This window comes from Mobula hypostoma, chromosome 20 (assembly GCF_963921235.1).
Source record: "Mobula hypostoma chromosome 20, sMobHyp1.1, whole genome shotgun sequence".
NCBI classification, from domain to species: Eukaryota; Metazoa; Chordata; class Chondrichthyes; order Myliobatiformes; family Myliobatidae; genus Mobula; species Mobula hypostoma.
In genome coordinates this window covers 53460449-53478728 of record NC_086116.1, presented here as the reverse complement: position 1 = coordinate 53478728, position 18280 = coordinate 53460449, and the positions used below count along the sequence as shown (strand labels likewise).

General features: G+C 43.3%; 1 long non-coding RNA gene across 2 annotated transcripts in view; it reads left to right on the top strand.

The window, feature by feature from the left end:
• Positions 1-18280, top strand: part of LOC134359538 (uncharacterized) — a 55919-nt gene that overhangs the window by 7400 nt on the left and 30239 nt on the right. The window contains exon 3 of one of the 2 annotated variants that reach the window (XR_010021136.1): positions 14005-14532. The exons of the other annotated variant lie outside the window; for it this stretch is intronic. This is a non-coding gene — a long non-coding RNA (uncharacterized LOC134359538). Of the gene's footprint in view, positions 1-14004; positions 14533-18280 lie in introns of those variants that run through there. 2 annotated transcript variants of the gene reach the window in all.

The following is an 18280-nucleotide window of genomic DNA, read 5'->3' as shown; positions in this document are numbered from 1 at the left end:
GCTGGGGTGATATACTGCGTTCGGTGCTCCCGATGCAGTCTTCTATATATTGCCAAGATCCAATGCAGACTGGGAGACCGTTTTGCTGAACACCTACACTCTGTCCACCAGAGAAAGCAGGATCTCCCAGTGGCCACACATTTTAATTCCACATCCCATTCCTATTCTGATATGTCTATCCACGGCCTCCTCTACTGTAAAGATGAAGCCACACTCAGGTTGGAGGAACAACACCTTATATTCCGTCTGGGTAGCCTCCAACCTGATGGCATGAACATTGACTTCTCTAAGTCAATGGTAGATGCCCCACCTCCGTTAACGCCCCACCTCCCCCTCGTACCCTATCCGTTATCTATTTATTATATATTCTTTTTCTCTCTCTCCTTTTTCTCCTTCTGTCCCTCTCACTATACACTTTGCCCATCCTCTGGACTTCCCCCTTCCCCCTTTCTTTCTCCCTAGGCCTCCCGTCCCATGTTCCTCTCGTATCCCTTTTGCCAATCAACTGTCCAGCTCTTGGCTCCATCGCTCCCCCTCCTGTCTTCTCCTATCATTTTGGATCTCCCCCTCCCCCTCCCACTTTCAAATTTCTTACTAGCTCTTCCTTCAGTTAGTCTTGACGAAGGGTCTCGGCCTGAAAAGTCGACTGTATCTCTTCCTATGGATGCTGTCTGGCCTGCTGTGTTCACCAGCAACTTTTATGTGTGTTGCTTGAAATTTCAGCGTCTGCAGATTTCCTCGTGTTTGCGAATTTACTCTTTCTGTTAGCTTTCTGGTGGTCAAGATTTTAGGTGTCATGGAGAGGTCAATCACAATAACAATTCTCAAGACTTGCATTAACTGTAAACATTTAAAATTATTCCAATTGAGACCATACTGTACAGTATGTATTTGATTTAAACTGCATGAAAATAATTTTGTAATCAAATTAAAACTATAGACTTTATGTAACAAACATTAAAGATCGGAGCAGGAGAAAGCCACCAAGCCTGCTCTGCCATTCAATATGATTGTAGTTCCCTTTCTGGCCACTTTTCCAAGTTGCTTGACTTCCCTAATGACCAAACCCTGCCCATTTTGCCCTCAGATATGATTAATACTTCAGCCTGCAAAAATGCTGGGCATAGAAAGTGTCAACATTTCATAACACTTGAGAACATAGAACATAGAAACTTACACCACATTACAGGCCCTTCGGCCCACAATTTTGTGCCGATCATGTAACCTACTCTTGAAACAACCTTGAATTTCCCTACTGCATAGCCCTCTACTTTTCTAAGTTCCATGTACCTATCTAATAGGCCCTTACAAGACCCTATTTTATTCAATTCCACCAGTGCCAGCGGCAGTGCATTCCACAAACCCACCACTCTCTGTGTGGAAAAACTTCCCCCTGACATCCCCTTGGTACCTATTTCCAAGCGCCTTAAAACTATGCCCCCTCATGTCAGCCATTTCAGCTCTGGGGGATAAAGGTTCTGGCTATCCACATGATCAATGCCCCTCATCATCTTATACACCTCTATCAGGTCACCTCACATCCTCTGTCACTCCGAGGAGAAAAGGCCAAGTACACTCAACCTGTTCTCATAAGGTACGCCCTCCAATCCAGGCAACATCCTTGCAAACCTCCTCTGCACTCTCTCTATAGTTTCCACATCCTTCCTGGAGTGAGGTGACCAGAACTGAACACAGTACTTCAAGTGGGGTCTGACCAAGGTCTTATATAGCTATAAGATTTCCTCATGGCTCTTGAACTCAATCCCATGGTTGATGAAGGCCAAGACACCATACACCTTCTTAACAGCACTGACAACCTGCACAGCAGCTTTGAGTGTCCTATGGACACAGACCCCAAGGTCTCTCAGATCCTTCACACTGCCAAGAGTCTTACCAAATAATTTATATTATATTCTGTCTTCAAATTGGACCTACCAAAATGAACCACTTCACACTTAACTGGGTTGAAATCCATCTGCCGCTTCTCAGCCCAGTTTTGCATCCTATCGATGTTCTGCTGTAACCTCCGACAGCCCTCCAGACAATCCACAACACAGAAGATCCTGCTCCGCATCTCAGTCTTTAATAGTGACCCATTACCCAGATATTATGCCCTTGATTCATGTGAAGGGCAATATTCTCTCATCCTCTGTTGTTTAATTTGCATCAGAATATTATGTTTCAAGGAGATTGACCTCTTATTCTTAACTCCAATGAACATAGTACAATAATCAATCTTTGCTCCTAAAATAATTCCTCCATCCCCAATATGAACCAAGTGGATCTTCTCTAAATAGGCTCCAATGCAAATATTTTGAATTTTTCTTCCATTTATTTATATAGAAATATTAACTATTTTTGGTTTTGACTCATAATTTTAAATGACATTCCCATAATGTGAGCAGAAGGAATATGCCAAGTCTGAGACACTTCCTCAAATATTTACAGAATACAACATACGACAATTCGATTGATTTAATGAAATATTTTAAGGATGTGATTCAATGTGTTGAGTGTAATGCGATTTATACAGTTTACAAGAACTTGAGTAAGGCCTTTGACTTACTGTTCCAAAAGGCAAAAAAAAAAGCCATGGGAATCATGGCAACACGAAAATTGCTGATCAGGGCAATGACCAAGAGTTGCTTTTGTGATGGTGAGAATTTCTCTCCCGTGGCAGAAGTATCTAGATGTGATAGGAGATTTAAAGGAGATTTGAGAAATGATTATTTTCTACTGAGAGGATGGTTAAAATTTGGAATTTCCCGAGGATGTAGAGCTATCAGGTACTCTCACAATATTTACAAAATATTTAGATGAGCGCCTCAAACATCAAGGCATCAAAGACTTTGTGGTAAATGGTATTAAAATAGTTAGGCTCTGGATATCTACCATTCACCAACGGACCTGTCTCTGTGTTGTTTGGACCTGTGACTCCAGTGCATTCTAGCCCAATTAACTGGCAGCCCCAATGAGCTGAAATTTCATGGAATTAGTTAAAAAATTATAAAAAAGATAAACTACTGTGTAACTGAATAACAAATTATATATTTAAATGAAATACAGAACAAATTGGAGCATATAATACATATGTTGTGGAATTGACAGTACCATGGGAAGATGGTGTCGAAGAAGCTTATGAGAGGAAAAAGACCAAGTACTCTGAACTGGCAACTGAAGCTGCCCAGAATGGCTGGAAGACCAAGATTTTCCCTGTAGAAGTGGGATGCAGGGGATTCGCTGCTACATCTACGACCAGTCTATTGAAGAAGATGGGGGTGAGGGGTCACTCCCTCCAACAAGCAATCAAGTCCTTGTCAAATGCAGCAGAAGAAAGCAGCAATTGGATTTGGATTAAAAGGAAAAACAACTGGGCTGCAAGATGAAGACAGGAGGGTATGGAACTGAGGGGGGTGTATCTGGGACGCCAGGTAGCACCGTTGAGCCCTCTGGAGACGTCGTCGGCTTATCAACGAAACGTCAAAGAAGGAGGGTGCCCACCTGATGACCCTGATGATGTACCGACTCTCCCTCCTTGTCACCACTCCAAGCCCACTGCCAACATCGAGAGTGCCAACTTACCAGAGGGATTGAAACTTCAAGTCCTAGTAGCTGTACTACAGTACTGTAAAACTGCATATCGATAGAGGAATTCATACAGTGTACGTGTTCTTTTGATTGACTGTAAATGATCAAAATCAGTGCAGAGACAGTGTAGATGATGCCTTCATACAATGCTATTGACTCTGTATTCTCCAAATCTTCATTTTCATTGTAATGTTCAAGATGAATATCGATACATTCAAATTCTTCATAGTTCCTAACTTGTTGGAGTAGTGAAACCATTTCATTTTGACTCCCCGGCTGTTTCTGACAACTCCAAGCCTGAATGATTGAATCTGTAATGAGCTAAACCGTTCCAAATTGTCTCACTGCTTATTTCTTGCCAACCATCAGTGACAAAAATCACTGGTTTTTTTAACACGTGCATGCTATTGACGCAATTTAAAAACTGTTCGCTCTAAGCATGTTATTGTGTCTAATGGCCACACAAATGGACAGTAGTTAGAAACTGTTCAGCAACAGTCTCCAGCCCCAGTTAAGTGGAACAGTAATCAAAATAAAGGAGGGGAATCTTGGCTATTTTCTTGATCAGTTTTTGTTCTTTAAGTGTTGTCCCAAATAAGCAGCTGCCCCGATTAACTGATGGTCCAATTAACTGGAATCCACTGCCAAATGAACATTAAGATAATAAAATGAAACTGGAATTCCCAATGCTATCTATTTGCACCCATTTCACTGCCTGCTCATTGCAGAGTTGCTAGCATGCCTGTTGCAATTTGTTGTCTGTTACAATCTGACTGCAATCCCACAGTTTGTCATCTAGTTTCACTCTCCATCAGCAGATACCACAATGCCTGCTAGAGGCTCACTATCTGCTATAGTTTTCATATCAGTTATTATTTCTTTGCTGCAGTCTCGTTTTCTATCTGTTTGTCTCATAGGCTGATTGTTATATGCTGTTCCATCTATTACCATCTCCTGCTCCTGTTTCAGTGCACCTTTGCTTATTAACTAGGACCTAAACCAGTGAGTAATTATCAAGACACACAAATTGCTGGAGGACCTCAACAGGTCAAGCAGCATCGATGGAGTTGACTTTTTGGACCAAGACATTTGGGGCAACACAGTAGCATAGTGGTTACCGTAACACTAGAACAGCGACCCAGGTTTAATTCCACCGCTATCTGTAAGGAGTTTGTACGTTCTTCCCATGACCATGTGGCTTTCCTCTGGGTGCTCCGGTTTCCTCACACGTTACAAAGATGTATGGGTTAGTAGGTTAATTAATGGCATAGGTGTAATTAGGCAGTGTGGGCTCATTGGGCCAGTGGGGTCTGTTACCATAATGTATCTCTAAATTTAAAAAATAAACAGATGCTGCCTGACCTGCTCAGTTCCTCCAATGTTTTTGTGTATTGTTCCAGATTTCCAGCATCTGCAATCTCTCTTGTTTCTCAATAATTATTATCAATTCCACTAATTCACATTATTAATGAGAATTATAGACTGAATTAGGGTAAGCAGTCCCAAAACAATCAGGAAGGAAGAGAAATTCTTTGAAGAAGTAACAAGCAGGATAGATGCTTATCTGAGAACACTGTTCTTGGACTACAGTTTAGTATTCAACACCATAATTCCCTTCAGGCTCGACAGGAAGCTCACAGACCTCAGCCTTCTGCCTGCTTTGTGTAGCTGGATCCTGAACTTCCTGTCAGATGGCCAGCAGGTGGTAAGAGTGAGCTCCCTTACCCCTGCCCCTCTGACCCAGGTGCCCCTCAGGGCTGTGTCCTAAGCCCCCTTCTTTACTCTCTGTATACCCATGACTGCTTCGCTATCCACAGCTCCAATCTGCTAATTAAATTTGCTGATGACACTACACTGATTAGCCTAATCACAAATAATAATAAGGCAGCCTACTGAGAAGAAGAGCAAGAGGATAAAACGTGAGAGAATAGGACCATTCGAGCGTGACAGTAGAGGAAATAGCGGAGGTACATAATGAATATATTGCTTCAGTATTCCCTACAGAAAAGGACCTTGGTGATTATAGGGATGACTTACAGCGGACTGAAAAGCTTGAGCGTATAGACCATAGGACCATAGAACTATAGAACACTACAGCACAGAAAACAGGCCATTGGCCATTCGGCCCTTCTAGTCTGTGCCGAAACATTATTCCGCTAGTCCCATTGACCTGCATCCAGTCCATAACCCTCCAGACCTCTCCCATCCATGTACCTATCCAATTTATTCTTAAAACTTAAGAGTGAGCCCACATTTACCACATCAGATGGCAGCTCATTCCACACCCCCACCATTCTCTGAGTGAAGAAGTTCCCCCTAATATTCCCCCTAAACCTTTCCCCTTTCACCGGAAAGCCATGTCCTTTCGTATTTATCTCTCCTCATCTAAGTGGGAAGAGCCTATTCACATTTACCCTGTCTATACCCCTCATAATTTTGTAAACCTCTATCAAATCTCCCCCCATTCTTCTACGATCCAAGGAATAAAGTCCTAACCTGTTCAATCTTTCCCTGTAACTCAACTCCTGAAGACCCGGCAACATCCTAGTAAATCTTCCCTGCACTCTTTCAATCTTACTGACATCCTTCCTATAGTTAGATAACAAGAAGTGTACACAATACTCCAAGACATTAAGAAAGAGGATGTTCTGGAGATTTTGGAAAGCATCAAGTTGGATAAGTCACCAGGACTGGACGAGATATACCCCAGGCTATGGTGGGAGGCGAGGGAGGAGATTATTGAGCCTCTGGCAATGCTCTTTGCATCATCAGTGGGGATGGGAAAGGTTCCGGAGGATTGGAGGGTTGCAGATATTGTTCCATTACTCAAGAAAGGGAGTAGAGATAGCCCAGGAAATTATAGACCAGTGAGTCTTATTTCAGTGGTTAGCAAGTTGATGGAGAAAATCCTGCAAGGCAGGATTTATGACCATTTGGAGAGGCATAATATGATTAGGAATAGTCAGCATGGCTTTGTCAAAGGCAGGTCATACCTTAAGAGCCTGACTGAACTTTTTTGAGAATGTGATTTAACACATTGATGAAGGTAGAGCAGTTGATGTAGTGTATATGGATTTCAGTAAAGGCATTTGATAAGGTCCGTGCAAGGCTGATTGAGAAAGTAAGGAGGCATGGGATCCAACGGGAACCTTGCTTTATGCATCCAGAACTGACATGCCCACAGAAGGCAGAGAATGGTTGTAGATGGGTCATCTTCTGCATAGTGGTTGGTGACCAATGGTGTGCCTCAGGGATCTGTTCTGGGACCCCTTCTCTTCATGATTTTTATAAGTGACCTGGATGAGGAAGTGGAGAGATGTGTTAGTAAATTTGCTGATGACACAAAGGTTAGAGGTGCTGTAGATAGTGTCGAGGGCTGTCAGAGTTTACAGCGGGACTTCAATAGGATACAAAACTGGGCTGAGAAATGGCAGATGGAGTTCAACCCAGATAAGTGTGAGGTGACACACATCAAAGTTGCTGGTGAACGCAGCAGGCCAGGCAGCATCTCTAGGAAGAGGTACAGTCGACGTTTCAGGCCGAGACCCTTCGTCAGGACTAACTGAAGGAAGAGTTAGTAAGAGATTTGAAAGTGGGAGGGGGAGGGGGAGATCCAAAATGATAGGAGAAGACAGGAGGGGGAGGGATGGAGCCAAGAGCTGGACAGGTGATTGGCAAAGGGGATATGAGAGGATCATGGGACTGGAGGTCCGGGGAGAAAGACGGGGGGGGGGAAACCCAGAGGATGGGCAAGGGGTATAGTCAGAGGGACAGAGGGAGAAAAAGGAGAGTGAGAGAAAGAATGTGTGTATAAAAATAAATAACGGATGAGGTACGAGCGGGAGGTGGGGCATTAGCGGAAGTTGGAGAAGTCGATGTTCATGCCATCAGGTTGGAGGCTACCCAGACAGAATATAAGGTGTTGGTCCTCCAACCTGAGTGTGGCTTCATCTTTACGGTAGAGGAGGCCGTGGATAGACATGTCAGAATGGGAATGGGATGTGGAATTAAAATGTGTGGCCACTGGGAGATCCTGCTTTCTCTGGCAGACGGAGCATAGGTGTTCAGTAAAGCGGTCTCACAGTCTCCGTCGGGTCTCGCCAATATATAGAAGGCCACATAGGAGCACCGGACGCAGTATATCACCCCAGTCGACTCACGGGTGAAGTGTCACCTCACCTGAACTTCAGATTGCGGCCCCTGCCATTGATCTCACCAGCTCCAACACCTCAGGGCATATTCAAAACCCGGACTCCAGCAACGACCATGGACACCTTCAAAGCGATTGCGCAACCACCAACTGCAACTCCAGCCTTGAACTCCAGGCCGGGTCTTTATGTGGTGCTATTGTGACTCCCGTCTCCCCTTCCCTCACCACCACTCTGCAACCCCGTCTCCCTCAGATCGCATCGTCAGCTCCTGGGCCCTCAGAGGCTCCTTCTTCCTCTCACCCCCAACCCTCCCCTCTCCACTGACACCCCCAGCCTCCCCCCTCCCCCCTCTGATCCCAGCTCTCATCCGTGCTGGGTCTTTACCATCCCCCTCCGACCTTCAACTGTCGGAGGCAGAACGCTCTGTCCTCAGTAAGGGCCTCACCTTTGTCCCCCTTCGCCCACACCTCAGCGAGTTCCGTGTTCGCCACGATGCGGAACTCTTCTTCCGCCGTCTCCGTGCCTACTTCTTCGGCAAGGACTCTTCCACCCCCACTGATGACCCCTTCTCCTGTCTTCAACCCTCCACCTCTTCATGGACTCCCCACTCTGGTCTTCTGCCTGCTCTGGATCTCTTTATCGCTAACTGCTGACGGGACATCAACCGTCTCGACTTCACCGCACCTTGTTCCCATTCCAACCTCACTCCTTCGGAACGCTCTGCTCTCCACTCCCTCCGCACTAATCCTAACCTTATTATTAAACCCGCTGATAAGGGGGGTGCTGTTGTAGTCTGGCGTACTGACCGCTACCTTGCCGAGGCACAGCGACAGCTCGCGGATACCTCCTCTTCTTTACCCCTCGATTGTGACCCCACTAAGGAGCACCAGGCCATTGTCTCCCACACCATCACCAACCTTATCCGCTCAGGGGATCTCCCCTCCACTGCTACCAACCCTATAGTTCCCACACCCCACACTTCCCGTTTCTACCTCCTACCCAAGATCCACAAATCTGCCTGCCCTGGCAGACCTATTGTCTCAGCTTGCTCCTGCCCCACCAAACTCATTTCTGCATACCTCGACACGGTTTTATCCCCCCTTGTTCAATCCCTTCCTACCTATGTTCGTGACACTTCTCACGCTCTTAAACTTTTCGATGATTTTAAGTTCCCTGGCCCCCACCACTTTATTTTCACCATGGATGTCCAGTCCCTATATACTTCCATCCCCCATCAGGAAGGTCTCAAAGCTCTCCGCTTCTTTTTGGATTCCAGTTCCCCTCTACCACCACTCTGCTCCGTCTAGCGGAATTAGTCCTTACTCTTAATAATTTCTCCTTTGGCTCCTCCCACTTCCTCCAAACTAAAGGCGTAGCTATGGGCACCCGTATGGGTCCTAGCTATGCCTGCCTTTTTGTTGGGTTTGTGGAACAATCTATGTTCCGTGCCTATTCTGGTATCTGTCCCCCAATTTTCCTTCGCTACATCGACGACTGCATTGGCGCTGCTTCCTGCACGCATGCTGAGCTCGTTGACTTTATTAACTTTGCTTCCAACTTTCACCCTGCCCTCAAGTTTACCTGGTCCATTTCCGACACCTCCCTCCCCTTTCTAGATCTTTCTGTCTCTGTCTCTGGAGACAGCTTATCCACTGATGTCTACTATAAGCCTACTGACTCTCGCAGCTATCTGGACTATTCCTCTTCTCACCCTGTCTCTTGCAAAAATGTCATCCCCTTCTCGCAATTCCTCCATCTCCGCCGCATCTGCTCTCAGGATGAGGCTTTCCACTCTAGAACAAGGGAGATGTCCTCCTTTTTTAAAGAAAGGGGCTTCCCTTCCTCCACTATCAACTCTGCTCTCAAACGCATCTCCCCCATTTCACGTACATCTGCTCTCACTCCATCCTCCCGCCACCCCACTAGGAATAGGATTCCCCTGGTCTTCACCTACCACCCCACCAGCCTCTGGTCCAACATATCATTCTCCGTAACTTCCGCCACTTCCAACGGGATCCCACCACTAAGCACATCTTTCCCTCCCCACCTCTCTCTGCTTTCCGCAGGGATCGCTCCCTACGCGACTCCCTTGTCCATTCGTTCCCCCCATCCCTCCCCACTGATCTCCCTCCTGGCACTTATCCTTGTAAGCGGAACAAGTGCTACACATGCCCTTACACTTCCTCCCTTACCACCATTCAGGGCCCCAAACAGTCCTTCCAGGTGAGGCGACACTTCACCTGTGAGTCGACTGGGGTGATATACTGCGTCCGGTGCGTCCCGATGTGGCCTTCTATATATTGGCAAGACCCGACGCAGACTGGGGGACCGTTTCGCTGAACACCTACGCTCTGTCCGCCAGAGAAAGCAGGATCTCCCAGTGGCCACACATTTTAATTCCACATCCCATTCCCATTCTGACATGTCTATCCACAGCCTCCTCTACTGTAAAGATGAAGCCACACTCAGGTTGGAGGAACAACACCTTATATTCCGTCTGGGTAGCCTCCAACCTGATGGCATGAACATCGACTTCTCCAACTTCCGCTAATGCCCCACCTCCCCCTCATACCCCATCCGTTATTTATTTTTATACACACATTCTTTTTCTCCCTCTGTCCCTCTGACTATACCCCTTGCCCATCCTCTGGGTTCGCCCCCCATTGTCTTTCTCCCCGGACCTCCTGTCCTATGATCCTCTCATATCCCCTTTGCCAATCACCTGTCCAGCTCTTGGCTCCATCCCTCCCCCTCTTGTCTTCTCCTATCATTTTGGATCTCCCCCCACCCCTCCACTTTCAAATCTCTTACTAACTCTTCCTTCAGTTAGTCCTGACGAAGGGTCTCGGCCTGAAACGTCGACTGTACCTCTTCCTAGAGATGCTGCCTGGCCTGCTGCATTCACCAGCAACTTAGATGTGTGTTGCTTGAATTTCCAGCATCTGCAGAATTCCTGTTGTTTAAGTGTGAGGTGGTTCATTTTGGTAGGTCAAATATGATGGCAGAATATAGTATTAATGGTAAGACTCTTGGCAGTGTGGAGGATCAGAGGGATCTTGGGGTCTGAGTCCATAGGACATTCAAAGCAGCTGCACAGGTTGACTCTGTGGTTAAGAAGGCATACGGTGTATTGGCCTTCATCAACCGTGGAATTGAGTTCAAGAGCCGAGAAGTAAAGTTACAGCTATATAAGACTCTGGTCAGACCCCACTTGGACTATTGTGCTCAGTTCTGGTCACCTCACTACAGGAAAGATGTGGAAACTATAGAAAGGGTGCAAAGGAGATTTACAAGGATGTTGTCTGGATTGGGGAGCATGCCTTATGAGAATAGGTTGAGTGAACTCGGCTGTTTTTCCTTGGAGCGACAGAGGATGAGATGTGACCTGATGTAGGTGTACAAGATGATGAGGAGCATTGATCGTGTGGATAGTCAGAGGCTTTTTCCCAGGGCTGAAATGGCTAGCACGAGAGGGCACAGTTTTAAGGTGCTTAGAGGTAGGTACAGAGGGAATGTCAGGGGTAAGTTTTTTTACACAGAGAGTGGTTAGTGTGTGGAATAGGCTGCTAGTGACGTTTGTGGAGGCCAATAAGGTCTTTTAAGAAACTCCTTGATAGGTACATGGAGCTTAGAAAAATAGAGGGCTATGGGTAACCTGAGGTAATTTCTAAAGTAAGTACATGTTTGGCACAGTATTGTGGGCTGAAGGGCCTGTATTGTGCTGTAGCTTTTCCATGTTTTCTAAGTGATCACTCTGACACAGTGATGTCAAGAAAACAACCTCTCCCTCAATTCTGCAAAAACAAAGGAGCTGGTTGTGGACTACAGGAGGAATGGAGACAGGCTAACCCCTATTGACATCAATGGATCTGGGTTTGAGAGGGTGAACAGCTTTAATTTCCTCGGCATACACATCACTGAGGATCTCACGTGGTCTGCATGTACCGGCTATGTGGTGAAAAAGGCACAACAGCACCTCTTTCACCTCAGACGGTCGAAGAAGTTTGCTATGGGCCCTCAGATCCTAAGAACTTTCTACAGGGGCACAATTGAGAGCATCTTGACTGGTTGCATCACTGCCTGGTATGGGAACTGTACTTCCCTCAATCGCAGGACTCTGCAGAGAGTAATGCAGATAGCCCAGCACATCTGTATATGTGGACTTCCCACTATTCAGGATACTTACAAAGACAGGTGCGTAAAAAGGGCCCGAAGGATCACTGGGGACCCGAGTCACCCCAACCACAAACTGTTTCAGCTGCTACCATCCAGGAAATGCTACTGCAGCATAAAAGCCAGGACTAACAGGCTTCGGGACAGTTTCTTCCACCAAGCCATCAGGCTTATTAATTTATGCTGGTACAATTGTATTTCTATGTTATATTGACTGTCCTGTTGTACATACTATTTATTTTAAATTACTATAAATTGCACATTTTACCAATGGAGGAAGATGTAATGTAAAGATTTTTACTCATGTACATGAAGAATCTAAGTAATGAAGTCAATTCAATACAATTCAAAGTAGAACTGTGTATTCGGATTTTCAGAAGGCCTTTGGCAAGGTGTCACTCATGAGACTTTTTAACAAGCTATGAGTGCATGGCATTACAAAAAGAATTCTTACACGGGTAAAGCAGTGGCTGATTGGCAGGAGGCAAAGAGTGGGAATAAAGGGAACCTTTTCTCATTGGCTGCCGGTGGCTAGCGGTGGTCCACAGGGGTCTGTATTGCGACCAATTCTTTTTATGCATATGTAATGATTTGGATGTTGGAATTGATGGCTTTGTTGCAAAGTTTGCAGACGTTGTAAAGATAGGTGGAGGGGCAGGTAGTTTTGAGGAAATAGAGATGCTACAGAAGGACCTAGATAGATTAGGAGAATAGGCAAAGGAAGGGCAAATGGAATACAGTGTTGGGAAGTGTATGGTCATGTACTTTGGCAGAAAACATGAAGGGGTTGACTGTTTTATAAATGGAGAGAAAATACAAAAAACTGAGGTGCAAAGAGACTTGGAAATCCTTGTGTAGAATTCCCTAAGGATTAATTTGCAAGTTGAGTCTGTGGTGAGGAAGGCAAATGCAATGTTAGCATTAATTTTTAGAGGCCTAGAATATAAAAACAAGGATGTAATGTTGAGACATTATAGAGCACTGATGAGACCTCACTTGGAGTATTGTGATCAGTTTTGGGTCGCTCATCTTAGAAAGGATGTGCTGAAACTGGAGAAGGTTCTAAGGAGGTTCACAAAAATGATTCCAGGATTGAATGGCTTGTCACATGGAGAGCGTTTGATGGCTCTGGACCTGAATTCACTGAAATTCAAATGAATGAAGGGTGACTTCATTGAAACCTATCAAATGGAGAAAGTCCTCGATAGAGTGGATGTGGAGAAGATATTTACTATGGTGGGTGAGTCTAAGACCAGAGGACACAGCCTCAGAATAGAGGGGCATCCTTTTAGAATGGAGATAAGGAGGATTTATTTAGCCAGGGAGTGGTGGATCAGTAGAATTCTTTTCCACAGGCAGCTGTGGAGGCCAAGTCTTTATGTATATTTAAGGCAGAGTTGAAAGATTCTTGATTGGTCAGGGCATGAAGGGATTTAGGGAGAAGGTAGGAGACTGGGGCTGAGAGAAAAATTGGATCAGAATGAGGAAATAGCAGGGCAGACTTGATGGGCCAGATGACCTAATTCTTCTCCGATATCTTTTGGTCTTATATACGCTAGTAGAATAAAATTGAATATAAAACAAACTCTTCTACAGGCATTTCTGGACCAGGAATGCGATCATGAAAGGAAACTAACAATAGGCACACAGGCAATGCTAATAAAATGCCAGAAATATTCAACAACTACACTGCCTTGGCATTTACCAGGAAAATAATGTGATAAACTATGAAGAAGAAATGCATGATCATCAATATTTAAAATGGAAAGTGATAGAGTGGAGAACTAAGTTCTAAAACAATTGATTGTCTGACTACACCACATACTGTGTACAACATTATGTTCGGGAGGAGGTAGCTATTACTTTCAAATATTATTCATACTAAATATTTTTTGAAAAGAAAACTGGAAGAGAAATAGGGAACTGTAAGTATATGTGATTCCTACATTTAAAATAAGAGAGAGATACTTACATTTGTCTGATCAAAGAATTGTAGAAAATGCCTAATTTTTGAAGAACATCCCAATTATTCCAAATCTCTAGTCTTTCCCTGTATCCTAAATTCATTCTTCGTATTGTTATGTACCCCTAGGGTTCATATTTTTTGTGGACTGTCACTTTAAAACGTCGGGAGAATGAGACTGACTTTTGGACACTGTTTGAGCGGCGAGAGAGAGAGAGAGAGGTGGAGTTATTTGATGAACAATCGATATTGTGGTTTCTCTGCAGCTTGTTTTGAATATACGAGGACACACAGAAGAAAAGGACACGCAGACGCACTAAGGTGTGGTGAAATTACCACTACACTTCCAGGTGCCCAGAAGTGTGGGTCTGAGGACCGATTAAGAGGAATCGATCTGCGATTAATTAGTGTGTGAAAGAGCGACCCTGTGAAGTCTACCAGTGTGTCTAACCCTTGCCTGAGTTGGTAGACTATCACTTGAAGATGGCGCTCTTAAGTTGGTCAAGTTTGGCTAACTTGGAAGTTTCGGAGAACAACAGGAAGAATTGTCGGCATCGGCTTACGTGGACAACAAACCACCTCCCTCTCTCCTCAATTCTACTCAACTCAATATCATGAACTGAACTGACTTCGCTTACGTCTCATCATAAGACTATATCAATTACCACCTAAGTTTGAAGAAGTTTGAGTTTTGTGTTTACAAACCTATATATGCATAAACTCTGCTAACCTGTTTAATTTATCTGGTTTTATGTTACTTTATTACATAGTTACTAATAAAATAGAATTAGTTAACAGCCAAACCAGACTCCAGGTGTGTTCCATTTCCACTGGTTCTTTAACCCGTTATGGGGTACATAACAGTATTATATATAATATATATTATATATACTGTATATATTTTATATATATATAATCTAATTATATAAATCCTTCATACTTTGTATTTATCCTTTTGAAAATTCCTATTGAATCTATATCACCACATTTTGAATTGAATATCATTAAAGTACTACCCACTCTTTGAATACAAAATAAGGTTTAGCCCATGGCCCTTTTCCAGGCTATCAGAAAATCAGACCTTTCATGCTATCACTAATCCAGTCAATGAAAACTGCTACTCTCACTTTATTCTATATAAACGTCTTGTGATTGTAAACACTTCACTCAAATCTCCTGTTGACCTTCTCAAATCTCAGGAGAAGTTCAGCTCCTTCTATCCAAATAAGAATAATCCGTTAGCCATGGAAGCATCTGCTAAAACCTCCATAAAATCTACACAATCTTGCTGGAGCATCCAACCTAGAAAGAGGAATATTGTTATAGCTTAGGATAGAAATTAATTATGTTTCTAGTTTTAAATATTTTGCTTCCATTTCTTAAATGCTGGACTATGTGTCCTCTTTGAATAGCCATGTATATGCAGAGCCTTCAAATATCCCCAGTTCTCTCAGTTTTTTGCCTATTTGAAAACTTACAAATTTATCTTGTGCTATCTTATTGTTCTTCCTTTCAAAAACTTATCTGGTTGGATTTGTTGATTGTTGGTGGTTTTTGTATTGCTATATTTACGCTCTATTCTTGGTTGGTGCGGCTGTAACGAAATCAAATTTCCCTCGGGATTAATAAAGTATATCTATCTATCTATTTCATTTGTGATGTGATTATGTACTGCATTAGCTTGATTATATTGCCTTAAAGCCTATGCCAATGTACTTCACTGTTTACCATACTTCAACGTTTCATATCATCTACAAAACTATAGTCAGATGCTGATTCCATTGATGTTCATGTAATAGATTCCTTACTCAGAGTTACAGCTAGTAACAGAAAATGTTGTAAAGATCAGTCAGTGACAAAGATTTCAAAAAGGAATGCCATGCTTGACCAACTTTATTGTAATGGTAGACAAGGTTAATAATGACACCCTAGACATTCTAGAGGGGAGTACAGTATCTACTTGCATGTGATTTCCCTTCTGGATACTGCATGTGCCTGATAATTGGAGTGTTGCTATACAGCATACAAGCCATCTTGGGATACTAATTCTATGATTTCCATTGTTTCAATGGGGCTCACTGTGCTAAAATATATGTTAAAGATGAGCTAGTCAAGTCAGTGCAAGTCCCAGCTTGTGAAGTTTGGCACTGAGAAACACTATCTACAGAATCAACATGGAAATTGGTCCTTCATGCCTCAAAGTCTGCTCCGACCATGAAGTTCGTCTCTTTGACTGAGGCATATAGAACTGCAGCATTTAGAAGGCATTTGGACACATACTTGGACAGCAAAGACACAGAGGAATGTGGCGTATGGGATTAGTGCAAGAGAGGGGCTGCTTCTGTCCCATATGTTTCTATGGTTGTTTACTTCTAGAACCAATCCTTCAAGTAGTCGCCATATATTAAAAAAAACCTCTAGACCCCAAGAGGCTGTAAAATCACCTGCTAAACTAATACCAGAAATGCAAGATTACACGTTCCTAAAATTGTTCAACACACCAGATCTCGTTTATCTGGAGTAGCAAAAGAGTTTGAAAGAAAAGTCAACAGATAAAAATGCTAATTCAGTTTCTCGCTTCACAGATGTTGCCCTCCTTGCTGGATATTATCACCATTCCTTGTTTTTGTTAATATTGTTCTTTTGCAGTAGTAAAATGCAGCTTGATCGATGTCTTGATGATTACAAACAGAGTTTGGTAAAGGAGATGAGGAGACATCTTAGGGATCAATGTAGTCACTGAAAAACCAGTGAGAAATTCAGGAATTATTCACTAATGTGGAACTTGATGTCACGTGCAGAGATTGAGTCAGTCTACATGTACTCAGTTAACTTGTATGTATTTAGGAGGTAGTTAAAAGCACAGATGGAAAAAAGAATTAAAGAATATGAAGATGTAGCTTATACGGTTGGAGGAAGCTCATTGAGAGTTTAAATATAGGAAGAATGAGACAACTCATTATTGATTCAATGTTGCATCCATGTCATTTTATGTAATTGTTATGGTGTTTGATCACAGAAACAAATTTAAATAACCCTAGAATATTGCTTAGTAAAATTATGATTTGATTTATTCAATGACACATACAATAAATAATGGAACAATGCTCTGGGCCAAGAGCAGTATCATGAGAGATCCTCTAGGATTACAGCAGACAATAATATAATCCTATCACTAGTATTGGGAATTAGGGTCATCATAAAATATTGGAACCTCTCATCATACAATGGAGAAAGGAAAAGGAAAGTTATTGGTGCAACCTCAAGGCTTAAATATTAAGAGGTCACTGATGTTTTAAAATGGGTAGAAATCTAACATGTTTAAGCCTAGTTTCAGGGCTGGAGAGCTAAACTCAGGGACAACTATAGAGGGGAAACAAGAATGTGGGATTTGTAAATTAGTTATCTCAATCTGTGTCCTATGGGATTGATTAGAAATAAATTCTTCCACATCTAATATGAAAGATTTGGTCTCCTCTAATTATACAGATTTTTTTGCATTGACAATGGGAGTGTGTTACATGTGTGTTTGTGTAAGTATACATGATTAATAGAGATTTTAGCCATTTCACTTGCAGCAGTTGTTCCAAGGATCTACTTTATACTTTATTGTCGCCAAACAATTGATACTAGAACGTACAATCATCACGGCGATATTTGATTCTGCTCTTCCCACTCCCTGGATTACAAATTGCTAGTAAATATTAAAAAATTAAATTATGAATCATAAATAGAAAATAGAAAAATGGAAAGCAAGGTAGTGCAAAAAAACCGAGAGGCACGGCCCAGATCCGGGTCAGGATCCATTCAGCAGTCTTATCACAGTTGGAAAGAAGCTGGATCTAGAGAGAGAATTACGAAAGGAGAATTAATTCTTACATGGTTTTGTTTGCCATGACAGATGATCTGTCGAGAAATACATGACTGTCATAAAAAGATAGCAAAACCTGTAAAGAGCACATGGGACAGCACCATGAAGCCAACAAACAAAGTACAATTGAGAAATGTAGAAAACCTACAGCACAATACAGGCCCTTCGGCCCACAAAGCTGTGCCAAACATGTCCCTACCTGAGAAATTACCTAGGCTTACCCATAGCCCTCTATTTTTTGAGCTCCATGTACCTATCCCAGAGTCTCTTAAAAGACCCCATCGTTTCTGCCTCCACTACCGACGCCGGCAACCCATTCCACACACTCACCACTCTCTGTGTAACAAACTTACCCCTGACATCTCCTCTGCAAGTACTTCCAGGCACTTTAAAACTGTGCGCTCTCGTGCTCGCCATTTCAGCCCTGGGGAAAAGCCTCTGACGATTGATATGATCAATACCTCTCATTATCTTATACACATCTATCAGGTCACCTCTCATTCTCTGTCACTCCAAGGAAAAACAGCCGAGTTC